The sequence below is a fragment of the Lutra lutra genome, chromosome 3, assembly GCF_902655055.1.
Source record: "Lutra lutra chromosome 3, mLutLut1.2, whole genome shotgun sequence".
In the NCBI taxonomy this organism is placed as follows: Eukaryota; Metazoa; Chordata; class Mammalia; order Carnivora; family Mustelidae; genus Lutra; species Lutra lutra.
In genome coordinates, this window is record NC_062280.1 from 172,483,338 (window position 1) to 172,500,520 (window position 17,183).

General features: G+C 39.5%; 2 pseudogenes; one reads left to right on the forward strand and one right to left on the reverse strand.

Annotated features, from left to right (window-relative positions):
• The first annotated feature begins 848 nt into the window (after positions 1-848).
• Positions 849-1,720, forward strand: LOC125094730 (probable protein BRICK1; annotated as a pseudogene).
• Positions 1,721-15,128: 13,408 nt separating this feature from the next.
• On the reverse strand, positions 15,129-16,204 carry LOC125095653 (small nuclear ribonucleoprotein G-like; annotated as a pseudogene).
• Between the last annotated feature and the right edge of the window lie 979 nt (positions 16,205-17,183).

Below are 17,183 nucleotides of genomic sequence, written 5' to 3' on the forward strand. Positions count from 1 at the left end.
GTGTCCAAATAAATAAGGAGAGGCCTAGAAGAGAAATGACCAAAAATACATAAATAAGGCAATAAAAATAGGGGTTATTCCTGTCCCTTCAAAATGACACTAAAGAGATAGGAGATTAGTCACAAACCATCTCAGCAGAGCTGAAAATTGGGGCAATTCCCCAGAACTCCCATGTGGGGAAGTGGGGGCGGAGTGTGTTACCACTGAGCAAACAGCAGGATGGTGACTCAGGGCAGGGAGTCTCTTCTGAGAGAGGAAGTGGCTCAGCCACTGTTGGAGGGCCGTGTGGGCTCATGTCTGTAGAGTCAGTACATGAGGACCTCCACTGTCTTCAAAAAAAAGGGATGGGCTTACCTGGGTGGCTCAGTCGGTTAAGCAGCTGCCTTTGGCTCAGGTCATGATCCCAGGGTTCTGGGATCGAGCCCCACGTAGGCTCAGCCTGGAGCCTGCTTCTCACTCTGCCCCTCCCCCTTCTCTTGCTTTCTCTCTCTCCTTCTTTCAGACAAATAAATAAATAAAATCTTTTTAAAAGGGGGGGGGAATGTACTTCATCTCCCTTATTCTTCCCAAATTGTATACTCCAGTGCCCCTGATTTTCACATGAAATGCAATACCATCCAAATAAAGATGTTGGCTAACCAGGTGGAGGGAAGGGTGAAGTTGTGATATTTGTCCCTCCCCAAACTTTCTAGTATTCCATAAAGAGAAGTCAATGCTGTTAGATCACTTTGGGGGAGGAAGAAAAAAGAAAGAGAAAAAGAACAAATCTGAGGCCAATTCAACAGCTAGATAAGGTTTAAGGATTTTTAGCTACTTGGTCAGCCTTTTAGAAAAGACCCAAGAGAGCCATGGCGGGTCAAGAGGATCCGGCGCAGCGGGAGATTCACCAGGACTGGGCGAACTGAGAATACATTGAGGTCATCACCAGCAGCATCAAGAAAATCGCGGACTTTCTCAACTCGTTCGATATGTCTTGTCGTTCAAGACTTGCAACACTAAACGAGAAATTGACAGCCCTCGAACGGAGAATAGAGTACACTGAAGCGCGGGTGACAAAAGGTGAGACCCTCACCTAGAGCTACGCCATGCTGCTGCTGGGAAGTTGCTTCATGGAACACAGGCCGATGTGGGAAAGGCCCCAGCAGCCTCAGCTCCTTCCTCTCTCCTTAAAGAGCAACAGGGCTTATTCCTGTTTTTGGTTTTTATTATTTTTTTTCAAAAGTGTGGCCTTTGGGTTCTGCCATGTACGTCGGTGTGTGATGTGGCATGTGGGAAGACATCCAGGGAAGCTCTTGGAATCAACATTAAGCATTTTATCTTTGAAGTAACATTTTGTAGAACTATCCATCAGTGTATGAGGCGCTCAGAGCCAGACGCCTGGGACTCTTTGTTAAGGTCCTCCCCACCTCTCTTTCTCTAAGACTTTCCTTACAGCTCTCATTGCCTCTGCATTGATTCTAGAAACAGTCTTTGTCTCCTTTTTACCTTTGGTGGGGGTTGGGAGGCAGTCCTGGCCGAGACACTTATGCCCTGGCAAGGTGGCCGCCAGAGAATGTTGTTGCTAACCCACCAGTTTCTTGTCCTTTTGGGGAGGTAAAGGCCAGGCCCCCAACTTGGCTTGAAGGGACATTTTCAGAATTTTCTTTCTGTCACTTGGGGTATCTTTGCCTCTCATATTTCTCTAATAAACTCCTCAACTTTAAAAAAAAAAAAAAAAAAAGAAAAGACCCAAGAAACCTGAGAGAACTACAAAGTGTAAGTGTAGCCCAGTTAGGAGGAAAGATCACAAACAAGAATGGAACTGCAGGAAATCATTCTGCCTGATCGAGTTTGTGAACCTCAGTTATTATTGTGCATAATATCAAAACAGGAAACTGAGCAAATACCTATCCTTTCTCTGAAGCAGTCTGAGTTGCTTCTGAACCTAAGGAAGCCTGTAGCCAAAAAATTAGAAGACAAAATGAAATCTAAATGGATCGTTCGTTTGGTCCTGGTGAGAACTCAGTCATAAGAAAATAGACTTCTTTTGTTAGAAATCATTCTCCCTCCATTAGATTGTCGAGTGCCTGCTGCAACCTAATCTGCACAGTTTGAGTTGTATCTGAATTCAAAAATTGTTGTTCCATAGAGTGAACCAAGGACAGTCCTAAAGCCACTTTGAGAAGTAAAAAGTCTGATCCTAAATCATTCCTGGTAATCTTAAAAAATGGGTTAATACATTATTTCCTCATTTTTCTCCAAAGGCTTCCAACCATCTTTTCCTGAATGGATCCCCGAATACCAATATCCTGGTGCATACCTAACCTCCCTCAAGATACCACACCCCTAAAAAACAAACAAAAAATAAGATGAAATGAAAAACGACAAAGAAGAGCTCTTAGAAATGAACAATACAACAGACAAAATGTCTGATAAATGACGTGAAAGGTAGAGGTAAAAAATCTCTCAGAAAAAATCTGATAAAAAGACAAAGAAAAAGACCTTAGTAAAGAAAATGTAATAGATCCTAAGGATCAATCTAGGAGAACATCTGAAGAAAGAGGAGTTCCAGAAAAAGAGAACAAGAAAATTTCCTGGAGCTGAGGCCATGAGTCTTCAGACTGAAACGACTCCATTGATTATCAGCAGAGTAAAAGGGGAGAGACCCACACCAAGGCATGTAGTCAGGAAATTTTGGAACATCAGGACTGTTACTGCTCATTGGCAGTAATTTAGGATCCTAAAGGACAGCGAAACTGTTCTTCAAATATTTGTGAGACAGTGATTTTCACCTAGACAAATTAAGGGTCGAGTATGACAGCAAATGTAGACACGTGGGCATTCAAACATAGTTTCTACATAGTTTCTACATTTGTAGAAACTACTAGAGAATGTACTCCAGATGAGGGAGTAGACATGACAGTAACAAAGGGATCCAACACAGGGAAGAGGCAAAGCAAACTTCCAGACTATTAATAGCAAAAGGACACCCCAACTGACAGCTGGATAATGAACCCAATAATAAGTCAGTCAAGATCAGAGCAGGAGGATGGTGGGGAGCCTTCCTCTGGGGACAAACAGAATTCATAGATTATTTGTAATGTTTGAGTACTCAAAAAATAATGATATTTGATGTTTAAAAATTTCTCATGAAAAATTAAGAAATGAAGCAGTTACTAACACTAAGAAATGACAAGATGAGGTAGTGAATGCTAGGAAAAACAACTTCTTACAGGAAAGAATATGAGTCTGAAGTGTCAACATTTACATGGCCATAAAAATGTAAACACTGGATATTGATTTAACCAAAACTTGTGGTGTACCTATCTTGGGAGAGTATAAGGTTTTTTTTTAAGATTTTATTTATTTATTTATTTGTTGGAGAGAGAGTGTGTGTGGGAGGAGGAGCAGAGGGAGAGAGACAAGCAGACTCTGGGCTGAGCACAGAGCCTGACTCACGGCTGGATCTCATGACCGTGAGATCATGATCTGAGGCAAAATCCAGAGTTAGGCATTCAACCCAGTGAGTCACCCAGGCACCTGGGAGAGTGGCAGATCTAAGAAAATGGGATTGGTGGTATAATAGATGGAAATCCTCGTTTATCATAATAGGATATTCATAAATACATTTGAAATTAATTAGATAAGACATACCAGTATCAGCAGATTGTTTAGAAATGTGGAGGTAAATACCAGAAAAAAGTGTTAAGTGTTACCTTTCAAAGGGGTTCCTCATACCTGGGGAATGAGATGCAGATGAGCAAGGGATTATAGTAAAAGTACTGTATTTTTTCAGTACTGTATTTTTAAACGGTTATTACTTTACTAAACTTTCCGTTTTCCTCCCCTTACACACACACACACACACACACACACACACTTCTATGAATTAAGACTTTTTAGTGCTCAAATATGTCTTAAGAAAGAAAACAAGAGGGGGTGCCTGGGTGGCTCAGTGGGTTAAAGCCTCTGCCTTTGGCTCAGGTCATGATCCCAGGGTCCTGGGATCGAGCCCCACATAGGGCTCTCTGCTTAGCAGGGAGCCTGCTTCCTCCTCTCTCTCTGCCTACTTGTGATCTCTGTCTGTCAAATAAATAAATAAAATCTTAAAGAAAAAAAAAGAAAGAAAGAAAACAAGAAAGACTAATTTCCATTTTTATCATAACTTAGTTTATGGACTTCATTACCTTGACCACTGAATGATATCAAGGCTTTGAAATGAGATGAGAGGTTTAATTCTAGGACATTGGAAGTTGTCTGGGACATAGCCTGTTAGGTTAAGGTTAGGATATGATAAGGCCTGGAGCTGTGGGAGTGCTGTTGGGGTGCTTTGGATGGTAGATCACAAGTTAGGGTGCCCAGAACATAACCACTCTTGACACTAGTTCAAATAGTACCCTTGTGCAAGTTAGGAAAGAACACACTCTCGAGACATTTTACTGTCATCTGTCAGGAAATCATGGAAACACATGCACAAATCAGTGACGACTATGGATGTGAAGAGAGTCCTTTGGAATCCGGCATTTCATCATCAGGCACAAGCACCGCCTGTAGCTAAAGATGAGGAGAGGACTGAGAAGCAGTGTGAAGATTCCGGTGGAAGACCTTACCTGTTTTATAATTTCCTTGGAATTATTGAGCAGGTTCACAGGAATATTTTGTAGATTCTTTCCCCCTAAACAAGGAGCTGTAAAGAGAGGACATGTGTCTTATTTCTAGGTATCGCTTCTTTTAAAGAGCAAAGTTCATAATAAATACTCATAATTTCACAAATGAAAGATTGATCTATTAAAATTATAAAATTTTCTTTGCTTTCTGTCACTGGAATTGTGTGGGGTTTTTTTGTTTGTGGGGTTTTTTTTTTTTTGGTTTTTTTTTTTTTACCCTTGAGAAGTTTAGAACCAGGGTGTCCTGGCCGCCTTTCTGGATTTGAGTTCCAGTATTATCACTTTCTAGTTTGTGACCCTGAGCAAGTTCCTTAACATTTCTGAGCTAAGTTTCTTTCTATGAAGAATAGAGTATATGCAATACCTACTTCATAATTCTTTATGAGGATTAAATAAGATAATATTTAGAAAGTATTTCAGAAATCGGCATACAGTAAACAATATGTTTTACTATTATGAACTAATTCAAGCACACCTCACCTTTACTTATATTCACAATTAACAGTTGTGTCTGTTGGGATTTACATTAGCAGGTAGTAGCAGACAACAAAACAGGATCTTTAACTGTTTGTTTCTCAGGTAAAAGAAGTTTGGGGATTGGTGGTCTACATTTCATAGGGTAGTGCCAAAGTCATCAGAGACTCAGCCTGTTCCTATATTCCTACTGTGCCTTTTGTAACCATAGCCTCTATCTGCAAAGTTTCCTCATGGTCCAAGATGACTGCTGAAGCTCCAGCCACCATGTTTGAGTTCCAGGCAAGAAGCAAGACAGAAGAAAAAGTAAAAAGGCTTCATGTAAGCTGGTTCTCCTCTCTTAAGGGGCCTTTCTGAATCTCATGTCTAGCTGCAGTAGAGGCTGTAAAAAGGAGTCTTTTATCTAATCACATAGCTACCTGGAATAAAATCAGAGTAAGAAGAAGAGAATCAATATTTGTTTGGCAGCTAACCTCTCTCATAACTGTAAATCAAGACCTGAAGGTTGCCATCATTATGAAAGTTTTAATTGGTCTAAACACAACTCCCTAATTATGTTGTTTGTCTCTGCCCAATGGTAAAGTCATGCTTGAGCCACTAGAATGGGGTGTTTTCTTAAAGTTTGTGGGAGGGTAATTCACTGCAAGGTACAAAACTAAGATTTTGTCACCAGTTGCTTATCTTTTGCTTTCAGGATACAAAATATACAGATATATACTGTATTTTGTCATTCTGTATTGTTCATAGATCATAGGATATCTCCAAACTGTATGTAAAGGAATAAAGTCAGCTGATACAGAAGGATCAACTCTTTCCTTAACTCAATCATTTAAAAATGGTATAGCTAAAATTAGCCTAGAAAACATATGATCTTATAATTGACAGACTTTTCCAGTGAGAATATTCTAAGAACTAAGATGCGATATGACATAAAATGTTAAAAAAAATCTACTCTTTTTAGGGTACATTCTTACCTTTTATATAAAAGATAATTTAAGTAGTGAAGATGAGGGGTGCCTGGGTGGCTCAGTGGGTTAAAGCCTCTGCCTTTGGCTCAGGTCATGATCTCAGGGTCCTGGGATCGAGCCCCACATCAGGCTCTCTGCTCAGCCGGGAGCCTGCTTCCCTCTCTCTCTCTGCCTGCCTCTCTGCCTACTTGTGATCTCTCTCTCTCTCTCTGTCAAATAAATAAAATCTTTTAAAAAAAAAAGTAGTGAAGATGAGGCTGTGGAGGAGGAACAATTTTGAGGAGAGAAATTATAATTATTTTTTGAGAACTAAAGCTTAATAGTCAACATAAAGACATCACTGGTTTAAAGGATCTACCATGGACAAGGCAGATGATCAACTATCCTGGTTTGCCTGAGACAGTCCCAGTGTTAAAACTGAAAATACCAAATCCTGAGAAACCTTCAGTTTTGGGCAAACTGAGACCATTGGTTACTCTACTTTTAGCTAATGATCAGGTTAGCTGGTTTAGAGTTGTGTGAGAGAAATTATTACATTTTTATCAGATATGGATAACAAAAAACCCAACAGATGGTTCACTGTGAAGAAACACTGATTTCTTCACCTTCAGAGGTGAAGGTGGATGTTTCTGGAAATGCCACAGGTAGAAGGACTCAGCTCAATAGTCACAGCTTATCAGTCTGTGGTTGTTGCCACGTCATGAGCATGTGTCTGTGGATCTGTCTGCTATTGACAGTGAGTCATGCTTGCACATAAAATAAATATTAATGAATGAAGAGGATTTTTATAGTAAACTTCAACCTTAACTCTAAGTATTAGACATTAATGCTCACACCTGATTTTTTTAGTTCTCATACAGGATTCCCAAATAATATACAGGTTGTCAAGTTAAATTTGTATTTCAAATAACTAATGAAAAAGTTTTAGTTTAAGTTTGTCCTGAAAATTACGTAGACCTACTTGTCCTAAAAAATTATCCATTTTTTTAATTTAAAATTCAAATTTAGGCAGGGATCTTGTATTTTTATTTGCTCTATGTGACAACTCTATGGGAAGAAAATCACAGTGTGGGGTGCCTGGGTGGCTCAGTGGGTTAAAGCCTCTGCCTTTGGCTCAGGTCATGGTCATAGGGTCTTGGGCTCAAGCCCCGCATAGGGCTTTCTACTCAGCGGGGAGCCTGCTTCCCTTCCTCTCTCCCTGCCTGCCTCTCTGCCTATTTGGGATCTCTGTCTGTCAAATAAATAAATTAAAAATCTTTAAAAAAAAGAAAAGAAAAGAAAATCACAGTGTGCTTGTTGGTACCAGTACAAACACAGTTTCTTGCCTTGGTAGTGCTCTCTAAGAGGCCACAGCACACTTCTGTTTCTCCAATGAGCACCCTATCATCCTCTCCATGGTTCTTACCATTCTCCTTATTCAACTTAGCCTTTTCAGAAAAGGTCCTGGCTGCTTCACTGAGAAAAAGCACTGGGGAATTAGAGGAGGATATAAAGTAGAATTCCTTCAATCCTGTCTTTATCCTCTCCCCCCAAATATTTGGGTCCATGTTCCTATCCTTTCTTCTTTAGTTCCTAACTCAGAACTGAGATCCTCCTTCTGTTCAAAGTCTTTCCCCTATAAGATGGATCCCAAAATCTTGGAATCCATCTTGTAGGAAATGCTGCTCCCTCCCTGTGGCTTCTCTTTCTTCACCATGTGATCAGTCATGGCTCTTTGATCTTTCACCAAAGGCTCTCCAGGGCCTTCTAATTGCCATCTTCTCTCTCTCTCTCTTTTTGGACACTCAAACTCTCTGAGAAGCAGTGTGTACCGCTATGTCCCACACCTGACTAATCAGAAGCATACCTGGAAAATTTTATTAAATGACTGGCTTCAAGATCTTTCCACAGACCTACTAAATCCTAGGAGAGACCCTCACAATGGCTAGCCAGTTCTGCCTCCTGACTATCTCTGAGGTATTCAGGTTTCATTCCTGCCTCTGAGAGCCTACTGTCCCGGCACTGGTCCAGGTGACGTGACTCCTGCCGGGATTCCTACAGCTCTCTTTCAGTCTCCTCCATGCCTCTGATATACACACGCACCTCTGAATCTGAATACACATGCACTTCATCCTCAGATTAACTGTAAATTCATATTTTATCTCACCACATTTCTAATTTGAGTCCTTAACTGACTTCCCTTGCCTTCGGGATAAAATCCAAGTTCCTTAGCCTACCAAACAGAGTTCTTAATTGTGTGGCCACTGCTAGGCCACTGCAGCCCAATCACTCATCACCCTTCTCTCCAAGAACACTTAACTACTGAAGTTTCTTCAGGCACTGGGCAATCTCGTTTCTCAGGTTTTTCTTGTGCACTTTCAAAGCTCCTCTTACCTGGAACACCTGTAGCTACTGTAACCTCACGCCTCCTTATCCTTTAAGATAGGAATTATCTGTTTACTTCTCAACCCTTGCTATATTGATAGTGAGCTCCTGGAGGGCAAATGAGGTATTCATTTTTGTGACCTCATTATACACTAAACATCAGAACATATTGTTGTAGGTACTCCATCAAAAAAAGAATGCCTGAATATTGAATTTAAACATATTAAAAAGCCAACGAGTTATTTCTTGGGGGAAGAAGTGTTAGAGGGGCGCCTGGGAGGCTCAGTTGGTGGCTCAGGGGCTGCCTTCAGCTCAGGTCGTGATGCCAGGGTCCTGGGATTGAGCCCTGAATCGGGCTCCCTGCTCAACGGGGAGCCTGCTTCTCCCTCTTCCTCTGCTTGCTGCTCTGCCTACTTGTGCCCTCTCTCCATCTCTCTAATAAATAAACTTTTAAAAAAAATCTTTAAAAAAAAGAACTATTAGAATGCAAGTTAAATTTTAGAGGGCAATGAAACTTAGAATATAATCTTTAGAAAGGAACAGGATCTGGGGAGCCTGGTGGCTCAGACATTTGAGCGCCCAGCTCTTGATTTTGGCTCAGGTCATGATCTCAGCGTTGTGGGATGGGTTCAGTTTCAGGCTCCACACTCAGCATGGAGTCCACTTGAAGATTCTGTCTCTCCCCTGCTTCTCCTCCCCCTTACCCTGCTTGTGAACATACATGCCCCCCCCAATAAATAATAACTTTAAAAAGAGAGAGAGAGAAAGGAACAGGATCTCAGAGTTCACACAGTCCAGTTTATAATTACTATAGATTAACAAAATTTTAAAAATTAAATGTAACTCAGATGTACACATATACTTCATCAGAACCAACTGAGTCCATAGTCAACTATGTTTGCTATTTTGTTTTGTTTTGTTTTCCTGTGTCCTTGATTTTTTTTCCCAATGGTAAAAACTTATGCTTTATTAAACACACATGCAAACTATAAAACTATGTCCTTGATTCTTTGGTCTTTCCTTTGCTTTTCTTTCTGTTTACCATAAAGCCCCACACTAGCTACCAAGTTTCTTAGTGCATATGGCAAATCTAACTAGAAACCTCAATTCTAATGACTAGTTTGTTTTGCTAGTCAGCCTTGTATTTGAGTCTGTGTTCAAACATTTAAGCCCATCTTTGTTCTGCCTGTGAATAGAATGTGTTAGCTGAGTGAAACAACTTATTTCCTTTCACCAGTGCAGACATTATCATCAACTTTTTATGTGTTCTTCATATTCTTTTCTAATAATTTCCTCCACATTAACTAGAAATTATAAAATTTCCAAGCAACACTGAGTTCCTATAGGAATAATATTTTCCTTATTCAGGATATACAGGGATCACTCATATACTTGTGTATGCTAGATTTGCAGACACATGTAAAAATATTTATTAATCTCTCGTTTCACCTTTTATGTACAATTTGTCTTCTGTTGCAAGTAACATAGTGTAGGGTGTTAACTTACTTTTTCCTCCAATTTTTTTATTGTGGTAAAATACATAACATAAAATTTATCATCTTACCATTTTTTTAAAGATTTTATTTATTTATTTGACATACAGAGATCATAAGTCAGCAGAGAGGCAGGCAGAGAGAGGGGGGAAAGCAGGCCCCCTGCTGAGCAAAGAGCCCAATGTGGGGCTCCATCCCAGGACCCTGGGATCATGACCTGAGCTGAAGGCGGAGACTTAACCCATTGAGCCACCCAGGCACCCCTCATCTTACCATTTTTAAATACCCAGCTCAATGTATTAAGTCCTTTATATTGTTGTGCAATCATCTCCACTATCCATCTCCAGAAGTCTTTTCATCTTGGAAAACTGAAGCTCTATTCCATTAAACAATAACTCCCCGCTGTGCCCTTCCCTCGGCCCCTGGCAACCACCATGTTACTTTCTGTCTCTATGATTTTGACTACTTTAAGTACTTTATATAAATGGAATCATATGGTATGTGTCTTTTTGTGACTGGCCTATTTCACTTAGCTCAATGTGTTCAGTGTTCATCTGGTTGTAGCAAGTGTCAGAATTTCCTTTCTTTTTAAGGCTGAATAATATGCCACTGTATGTATATACTGCATTTTGCTTATCCATCCATCTATCTGTCTATGGGCATTTGGGTTGCTTCCATATTTTAGCTATTTTGAATAATACTGCTATGAACATAAGCATACAAATATCTCTTTAAGAGTGGGTTAAGCCGCTGCCTTCGGCTCAGGTCATGATCTCAGGTCCTGGGTTCAAGCCCCACATCGGGCTTTCTGCTCAGCGGGAAGCCTGCTTCCTCCTCTCTCTCTGCCTGCCTCTCTGCCTACTTGTGATTTCTCTCTGTCAAATAAATAAATAAAATCTTTAAAAAAAAAAAAAAAGATTCTGCTTTCGGTTCTTTTGCATCAGTATCCAGAAGTGGAAATTACTGGATCATATAGTAATTCTATTTTTTTTTTTAAGATTTTATTTATTTATTTGACAGACAGAGATCACAAGTAGGCAGAGAGGCAGGCAGAGACAGAGGAGGAAGCAGGCTCTCCGCTGAGCAGAGAGCCCGATGTGGGGCTCGATCCCAGCACCCTGGGACTATGACCTGAGCTGAAGGCAGAGGCTTTAACCCACTGATCCAGCCAGGCGCCCCCTATTTGTTATTTTTTAAAGAATTGTCACACTGAAGGGTTCTAATTTGTCTCCCAACACTTATTTCCTGTTTTGTTATTGTTGTTTTGTTTTTGATAATAGCCATCCTAATTGGTGTTAGGCAGTAACTTTTTTTTTTTAAAGATTTTATTTGTTTATTTGACAGAGAGAGATCACAAGTAGGCAGAGAGGCAGGCAGAGAGAGAGAGAGAGAGAGAGGGAAGCAGGCTCCCTGATGAGCAGAGAGCCCGATGCGGGACTCGATCCCAGGACCCTGAGATCATGACCTGAGCTGAAGGCAGAGGCTTAACCCACTGAGCCACCCAGGTGCCCCAGTAACTTGTTTTTATTATTAGGATTATTTGGCTGATTTTAAATAATTGGATAGCCTATAGTTATTTTTAAGTATATTTATAAAGCTTTTTTAGTTGCTGTTGGCAGATAATAGATAAAACATACTGCTCTCATTTCCTGATTATTGATCTTGTATGGTTCTGACACCAAATAATTGGTCACCTTGAATTGGTGACAATATCATGTATGCTTACCAACCTTGAAATTTGGTATTAAAGTCCGAAAAGGCAACTGGTTTTTTTTTTGGGGGGGGGGGGGGGTTATTTAACAACTATATTTGATAAATAATAAAGTTAATAAAAACAAAATGAAACTTTTTTTTACCTGAAGAGACAAATCACTGATAGTCCTTAAAACTGAACTCTTTTAAGTGACATTTTAACCTCTCAGAGGTTGGTGAATATATTGTGGGTAGAATAAGAAAAAAGTGTTTCCACAAATGATTCTTGTTTTCCTTTGGTGACTTGAATATTTTAGAAGCCAAAAATACCTTTTGGATATGCCATATCTATATGACCTAAGATGACTTTTTCTTTTTTTTTTTTTAAGATTTTATTTATTTATTTGACAGAGAGAGATCACAAGCAGGCAGAGAGGCAGGCAGAGAGAGAGGAGGAAGCAGGCTCCCCGCTGAGCAGAGAGCCCGATTCGGGGCTCGATCCCAGGACTCTGAGATCATGACCTGAGCCGAAGGCAGCGGCTTAACCCACTGAGCCACCCAGGTGCCCTAAGATGACTTTTTCATAAAGCAGGGGATGCAAGGGATACATTAAGTACATGGGTCTGGACTTCTGAGACATATGGAACAGACTTTTGAATTGTTTACTATCAACATGAATCATTATGTTACTAGCTACCTTTTATTTAATACCAATTATATGACAGGCACTACACTAGGTATTTTGTTATCTTATTAAATCTTCCCTCCAGTGAAGTGGGTAATTTCGTTTCCATTTTATAAATGGGGAAATTAATATGCAAAGAGAAAATTCAAAATGGGCAGAGTCAGTTGCTAGGTAAGTGACAGTCAATTTTCCAATTCAGGCCGGCCAAGGCTACTAATTGTGAAGGTTAAATAAAATAACCCAAGTGGAAACAACCCAAATGTCCACTGATGGGTGAATGGATAAATAGTATATGATATACACATTCAACAAAATATTATTCAGTCTTAGAAAAGCAATGAACTTCTGATACATTCTACAACATAGATAAACCTGAGGTCATTATGCTAAGTGAAATAAGCCAGATACAAAAGGATGAATATTATATGATTCTACTTATATGAGGTACTCAACAATAGTCCATTCATAGGGACAGAAAGTAGAATAGTGGTTGCTAGGAACTAGGAGGAGAGAGGAATGGGGAGTTAGAATTTCATGAGCACAGAGCTTCAGTTTGGAATGATAGAAAAGTTCTGGAGATGAACAGTAGTGATGGTTGCACAACAATGCAAAAGTATTAGTGCCACTAAGCTGTACCCTTAAAAATAGTTAAAATGGGAGACCTGGGTGGCTCAGTGAGTTAAGCCTTTGCCTTCAGCTCCGGTCACGATCTCAGGGTCCTGGGATGGAGCCCTGCATTGGGCTCTCTGCTCAGCGGGGAGCCTGCTTCTCCCTCTCTCTGTCTGCCTCTCTGTCTCCTTGTGATATCTGTCTCTGTCAAATAAACAAATAAAAACTTTAAAAAAATAGTTAAAATAGTAAATTCTATGCTAGGTGTATTTACCATAACAAAAAGTAACTTATGAAAACTCTTTGGTAGACCTATAGGCCATTATAGGACCAATACAAGGTTGAAAATCATGAGACTCTATTTGTAATAATAAATGAAAGTGGGAAGGTGATCATTAGTGAGATGTCATTTAAGTGATCAGACCTAGTTCTACTTATATTTACAATAAAACAGGGAAATTGTCAGGGAGAAACATTAGAAATTTCCTAAACTTATTTATGGAATATGACATTTTTTGTTATCTCTTGGAATGTTTTTTGTTGATATTAAAAATTCTTAAAAAACAAGACAACAGGGGCTCCTGGGTGGCTCAGTGGGTTGGGCCGCTGCCTTCGGCTCAGGTCATGATCCCAGGTCCTGGGTTCGAGCCCCGCATCGGGCTTGCTGCTCAGCGGAGAGCCTGCTTCCTCCTCTCTCTCTGCTTGCCTCTCTGCTTACTTGTGATTTCTCTCTGTCAAATAAATAAAATCTTTAAAAAAAAAACAACAAGACAACATTCTATGAAAGGATACCACTATGCCTCTATTGTGTAGCAATCAAGTGGAGGCTTCCGTCAGTTGTAGTCAACAAATCAATAATGAGGACTTACTGTATGCAGGGTTCCATATTAAGCACTGGAAGCTGACACATACATCTTATCTTTCTCTGCAGCCCATGCCTGACGCCAGGGAAAGTAAGCCTAGAGAAAAAGCTGTAAAAAAGAGGTGAGTCAGCCAAGTGGCTAAAGTCTTTTGAAAGGAATGTTACAAAGGGACACAGAGATAGTCTGATACACAGATGAGCATGCACACTCTCACTCTCTGAAACTAAGTCAGATTTTTAAAAAAATTCTAGAAGACTAGGGGCGCCTGGGTGGCTCAGTGGGTTCAAGCCTCTGCCTTCGGCTCAGGTCATGATCCCAGGGTCTTGGGATCAAGCCCTACATCGGGCTCTCTGCTCAGCAGGAAGCCTGCTTCCCTTCTTCTCTCTCTGCTGCCTCTCTGCCTACTTGTGCTCTCTATCTGTCAAATAAATAAAATTTTTAAAAAATGAGAAAAAAATTCTAGAAGACCAGATGCTGATTGATAGTTTTTGCATCAATTTTTTTCCTCCTGTCCCTATTTTAGGGTATGATGTTTCCACCTTCTACCTTTAGCATTTTAAACACATGCATAAGAGAAGCGTGCAGAAAGTGAAGCAAATCACCTCCATCTGTCCACTTGCCTGAAGCCAAGTTCCTAACTCGGAGTGAAAAGGGATATATGTATAGGTACAAAGTACCCATTATTTCTGGAAAAACATTGAATTATTGCAAATCCAAGACAAATGCAGTTACTTCAATTGAAAAATAAGCAAGGGACCAGATCAGCAAAATGATCTCCAGATGTTCAATAAAGATATCAAAAAGAAGTTTAACTTTATTAATTTTATTAATTTATTAATTTATTACTCATCAGAGAAAGCCAAATTGAAATCACAATGAAATACAACTGTATTTTCATCATAATGGTTTAAATTAAATGGTTGAAATTCAAAAAAGACACTATCAAATGTTTGAACATTTGGAATGTTTGAGCCATGGAATTCTCATATGCGTATGGAATTCTCATATGCTGATGAGAGGATGAGAGAAGGGAAAATTAGCATAACCATTTTGGAAAACTGTTTGGCAGTTTTCTGCTCAAGTTGAATATACATACACAAATATATATATTCACTCTAAAATCTAGCATATCCACTTGTAAGAATATACTCATCAGAAATAATTACATATATTCACCCAAACATATATAAGAATATTCTTAGCACTGTTGGTCATAGTAGCCTTGTTATGGGTTAAATTGTGCCTACCCCTCCCCCCAATTTATTTATTTATTGACTACTATAAAAGTTTATTTAACAAAAAAGTTCGATATGAAAATGCACATGACCTGTTGTTTATATTGTAGTAAAACAGGTACTATGGAGAGGGGACATGTGGAAGCAGTTGATTCTTCCGATGAACACATCCATTGTATATATTCCTTCTAAGGCTTCTAACATGATGATACTAGTTCCTCGTATTGCCACCATCCCAGTATTGTTCTGTTGCCCACTAGTTGCCATCTCCACACATTCATCTATCACAAGATTCATAAATGGAGCGAATCCCCGCAATATTCCTTGAACATGTCTGCCACCATTTAATTTCAGTTATAATTTCTTGTCCATAAATTTTTTCAACTCGGGAGGGTGAGCTTTGCTCATGGTATCTACTGGCAAGCTCAAAGATGCCTCCCCGCCGCCCCCAATTTATGTCTTGGAGTCCTAACCCCCAGTATCTCAGACTATGCTCTTATTTGGAAATAGGGTCATTGCAGATGTTATTAAAGTGAGGTCATAGTAGGGAGTAGCCCTGATCTGACCGGTGATCTTTAAGAAAGGGAAACTTTGGACACACATACACACACACACACACAAACACACACTCAAGGAGACTGCCATGTAAAGATGAAGGCAGAGGGTGGGGTAATGCTTTTACAAGACAAGGAATACCAAAGTCTGTCAGACAACCACCAGTAGCTAGGGGAAAGGCCTGGGACAGATTTTCCCTTATACCCCTCCAAAGCAACCAACCCTGCTGACACTTGGTCTCAGACTTCGATCCTCCAGAACATGATATAATAAATTTCTGTTGCTCAAGAAACTCAATTTGAGATACTTTGTTATGGCAGCTCTAGGAAACTAATACAAGCCCCAAATTAGAAACAAGCCAAATGTCACAGTAAAAAAGGTAAATAAAGTAGGGTATATTCCTGCATTGGAGTACTATACAGCAACAAAAATGAACTAGCTACAACTACACTCAACTATATGGATAAATCTTAGGAATATAAAGTTAAGTAAAAAAATCAGACTCGAAAGCATACGTATAGTATGACTCCATGTATATAAGTCAAAATAATAAATTAGCCAAAACGAATTTGTGGTATACCGAGTCAGGATTTTAGTTACTTTTGTATGGAAGAAGAGACAGGAATAGGGCCAAAGTTTCTTCTGAGGTTCTGGAAATATTCTATTTTTTTTAAATTTTTTATTTTAAAGGTTTTTATTTATTCATTTGTCAGCAAGAGGGAGCCCAAACAGAGGGAGAGGCAGGCAGAGGGAGAAGAAAGCTCCCTGACAAGCAAGGAGCCCGACACTGGACTGGATCCCAGAACCCCAGGATGATGACCTGAGCCAAAGGCAGATGCTTAACTGACTAAGCCACTGAGGTGTCCCAGAAATATTCTATTTCTTAATATGGGTCCTGGTTGCATGGGTTTGTTCGGTTTATAAAAAATCATTGAGCTGTACACTTACGAATTGCATACTTAACTAAAGTATGTGTATTTCAATAAAAAGTTGTTAAAGTGAAAAAAAAACAAGAAAATCCCTTTTCCTTCAGTTGTTTGTGTCCTTTGGTAAATTTCTTAAGACTCTGTCAATTTCCTAATACATAAAATGGTAGTAACAATAGTACTTATTCCTATTGTTGTGAAATACAGAGAGATAATATATATGATGCACTTGTCAAAATGGCTCCCAGCATTTAATAAATGTTAGCTATCATTACCTTAATTATAATGATTGACAAATATACTATGGAGTAGTTTTACTTCTAGGTAAACAACTGGTATATTTTCTATGGTTACACACTTTGGAGTCTTTTATTTATTTTATGATGACTCATGCAGAGCATAAGCCGAGACACTTAGCCTAGAAAAAATATGATGTGGCCTAACTTAGGAGGCCTAACCAGCTTCTGGGTTCTTTGACATAATCTCTGCCATCTCTAAATTGTATTTATTACACATTTTAACTATAAAAGGTGTTAAACATCACTTTTTTTCTGCAGTCACTAGAAAGGAAGAGAACCTCCAGGATTAATATTATTTTATATTTGTTTGGTTGCATTTCATTTGAGCTTCCCAACCAGTGAGACAGCTAGGGAAGGAATTTGTATTCTGATAT